Consider the following 4,442-nt stretch of genomic DNA (forward strand, 5'->3'; position numbering starts at 1 on the left):
TGACCTGCAGTTTAAGCAACAAACTTGCATTTTCCCCTAAAATAGAGGTACTTCAAGGTCAATGTTGAGTAACTCACAATGACTATATCTTGTAAGAGAAAACATACATGGTTTTTGATAAAGTAATAACACATATCCTCAGATTTCAGTTACTCTTCTTGCAGCTTTGAACAATGTTCACGTCAGACTTACTGAAAGCATTATATTTTTCTTTTTAAGGAAGAAATGTTCTGGCATGCACAAGGTCTTGTTTGTCACTTACTTTATTTTCTTCATTAGAATTTTTATTTTCATACTCTCAGGTACCCATTGCTGAACTCTCAAGTCACACAATATCTCTGTCATTAACTCTTCAACTACCAGCAAGTAGATTTTGGTATATTTTGTTCTTAGGGGGAAAGCAACCTAATATCACTAAAAAAGATTGATAGCTATTTCATAAAATATATTTGTTCTCTTATCACGTCCTGACATTTCTCATATTTTGTCTAAGATTTGTACTTAATAACATGACTGAAATTCTCCTAATTCCAGGACATCCCAAAACCAAAGCTTTTGTAACTCATGGAGGAGCCAATGGCGTCTACGATGCCATCAACCACGGGGTCCCTATGGTGGGCATTCCTTTGTTTGGGGAACAACATGATAACATAGCTCACATGGAAGCCAAAGGAGCAGCTGTTGCATTGGATTTCAAGACAATGTCAACTGCAGATTTGGTCAATGCACTGAAGGCAGTCATGAACAACCCTTCGTGAGTATTACCCATTTTCTGCATAAGATATTATTAAATTCTGAATAAAGGAGAAGGCTTCAGTGAGATTCTGAATAGCAAGATGTTCATGAATATAAACTTTTCTTAGCACCTGATGAAAATCATTCATAGGCGTTTATGACCTCCATGATGTTTTGTTCATGATATTTTTAGGAAATTTTGTGTCAGATTTAAGCATAATGCTAATAACTTCAAGGAGTGTAATGAAAGCAGAAAAATAAGGCTTATTAGGAAGTACTAGAAAATTATTCCAACAGAAAAACATAAATATGTCAATAGCTTTAAATTTTAGTGCACTTAAGGATTACATTCACAAGGCTACTTTAAACTTACCTTTTTGTTTATTATGATATGTGACATGATGACATGGATATATACAGAAACAAAGCCCTTTCTGTACGATAGCAAGTTAACACATCCATTTTCTCCATACTTAATTCAACTATTCCAAAATGAATTTTGTTCCTTAAATCAAAACATGTAAATCTTATTAAAATTCCACTTTACCCAACCCTTCCCTAATGACTTTAATTAACATTTTCATGTCACTATACTAATTCTATTTTTTTTTTTTTTTTGATTTTTTGATTTTTCTCCGGTACCGGGAACTGAACTCACAACCTTGCGCTTGTCAGGCAGGCGCTTTGCTGCTGAGCTAAATCCCCAGCCCCATAATTCTTTAAATACATTCTATCATGTCTCATTAGCTTTTCCTATTATATTAAAATGATATTAAGTTTTGAGAACTCACTGAGAAACAGAGCCCTCCCACTGCTATTAAAAAATGAAAAAGCTGCCTCCATTGCTACTGCTCCCAGGTAATGCTATAAAACATTGTTTGAATATGTGGTAAATTCGTTCTATATTCCACTCTGTTTTGTATTATAATTATTCCAACAATAACAAGAAAGGTAACTGTGACATTATTTGAAAGCTGCTGAACAATTCCCAAAATCTAAAAGCACAGCAGTAAGAAAATAAATGTCAACGGTAAGGACTGCAGACCTTTACAGAGGTATCAGCACATGATAAACTCCTCCAAAGAATTCCAAAAATCACCATGTTACTCCTCACAGTAATCAGAGAACCAAGTCACTATGCCTTCTGTGTGCATTTCAGAAGATAAACTGAAGTATTCATGAAAAGAACAAGAGACCAGGGTCAGGGTAAGGATTAAAAGAAGGCTGTCTTCTTTGTAGTGTTCATCACTAATCCAACTTTAAAATTGTATTACTTGATTATTGTCATTGCTACCACATTATTAATGTTCATCAGATGTTTTCTTTGTCCTTCCATGCATTTGCCTTCTTGCTGCAGGTTGTGATACCTACTGGGATGTGTTCAACCCGTCCTTTGACATGTTATGACTGCATACTGACCTGTAAATCCTGAAAGTACAGATCTGATTCATGCTGTTTAAACTGTAATTTAACACACTCCTGTTATTTTCTTAGAAAGAATAGTTCTCTCCTAGTTTTCTTCCACATATTTTTAATCCCACATGTTCAAACAGTTCAAGGTCCTAACATCTGTAACATTTCAGTGAAGAAAACTATGGATAAGGTTTTCTTTCAATTTTATCAGGTCTACATATATTTATCTACAAACAATATGCATTTATTTTTTCATTCAGTGTTTAAGTTGATGTCTCCTGAATTTTCTTAGCTTTAAAGAGAATGCCATGTGGTTATCGACCATTCACCACGACCAGCCGATGAAGCCCCTGGACCGAGCAGTCTTCTGGATTGAGTTTGTCATGCGCCACAAAAGGGCCAATCACCTGCGGCCACTCGCCCAGAACCTCACCTGGTACCAGTACCACTCTTTGGATGTGATTAGCTTCCTGCTGGCTTCTGTGGTGACTGTTACTCTCCTTGTCACAAAATGTTGCTTGTTTTATTATCAGAAGATTGTTAAGATAGGAAAGAAGAAGAAGGAGTAGAGCTGATTGAGCACTCTAGGTCGTTCGCATGCTAGACCGATCTATTGTATTTTAATTTAACATTTAGGATCAAGGTGTGGGGAGATGGTAGGCATGCTAGACCAATCTATTGTATTTTAATTTAGCATTTAGGATCAAGGTGTGGGGAGATGGTCTTCAAAGTTTTATAAGACCTTTAACTTTCTGATTTGCTAGATATTTTGTTTCAGTGAAACATTAAAGAATATTCAATTCTGATTTCATAATTCTTGAAATAATTCCAATTTGGTGTTTGCTTATACATTTTATCATACCTCTTTAAAATTAGCAATTATTGAAACTTCTCATTGAAAAGAACAGAAAGAATAAAGTTTTATTTGCATTTTTAGAAATAGTGTGTTTTTCAATAAAATGATGACAAATGCATTATCTTGGGTCTGTAAAGGAAACCAGAAGGAAATCAGTTAAAATTGGTAAGATCTATTCAGTCTCTGAAGTGGAAGCAGGAAACTTCAGGTTCAACTCAGGTCAAATTATACCCAGACAAATGTGACTGAAGAATCTGTAAAACTTAAAAAAGACCATGGGGCCAGTGTGGATGTCCTCATGCACCAGGACAGTGGGCAAGATTATAAGAAGTTCGGCACCAGCCTGCACAAGTATGGGAGACTCTGTCTTAGAGAAAGGAAAGGGCCAGGAGAAGATTTAAAATATTGCATATGAGTGCACCAAATACCCAAAAGGAAGATAAAATTTTTATCTACAATGCAAGTGAAGAATAAGAAGAAAAAGAAAAGAACATGGGGTAAAGAAATTTAAAGACAGACAAACGGACATAAGAGGGAAGGTAGAAGGAGGTTAGTAAAAAAACAAACTGTGGCATGTACATGGACCTACTCCCCAAGGTGAAATGAAATGCATGTACTATAAATGTATATACTAAGAAAATTAAAATTACAAAACAAAGAAAAAAGGTAGAAGATGTAGTTCAGTGGTAGAGTATCTACAATATGCACACCTTTATGTTCAATTCCTAGCTGTAATTATGTAACTTTGTGATATCTTTGTGTAGAATAAAAGGTGTCTTCTACAGAACCTTGACTATTCACAAGTTAACATTGTGGACCTAGAAATTCTAAGTAATTTTGCATGAAAAGGATAATACATATTTACAACTCTGAAAATGTACACCATATTTTCTATGGGTTGTAAAATTTTACTTTTCCAAAAACTGTTAGAATGATTGATTACACGGGAGTATTGGGATAATTAATGCCACAACATACAAAGTTCCATGCAGAAATGGGCACCTGAGATGAATACACACCTCTCAGATGAAGGAAAAGAAGTGGCAAATAAATACATGAAACACTGTTCAACATCATTATTCATGCAAGAAATGCAAATTGAAATAAGACTGAGAGTCCATCTCACACCAGAAGAAAATAGCTATCAAGAAATCAGCGAATAACAAAGCCTGGAGTAGCTGCAAGAAAAAGCAGCCCTTCTCCACTTTTGTACACTGGTATGACTGTGGAAATCAGTGTGGAGAATGCTTTAAAAGGAGGATTAGAAGTCCCATTTGGCCCAACTATCCCCTTTCTCAGTATTTTTCCAGAAGAATTGAAAGCATCATACCATATCAATATATGTGCACCCATGTTCATAGCAGCACAATTTGTTTTAGATAAATCTTGGAAACAACCTAAATGCCCATTAACTGAGGAATGGGAAAAACAATGTGGT

Source organism: Chinchilla lanigera, unplaced genomic scaffold, assembly GCF_000276665.1.
Source record: "Chinchilla lanigera isolate Chin_1 unplaced genomic scaffold, ChiLan1.0 scaffold00046, whole genome shotgun sequence".
NCBI lineage: Eukaryota > Metazoa > Chordata > Mammalia > Rodentia > Chinchillidae > Chinchilla > Chinchilla lanigera.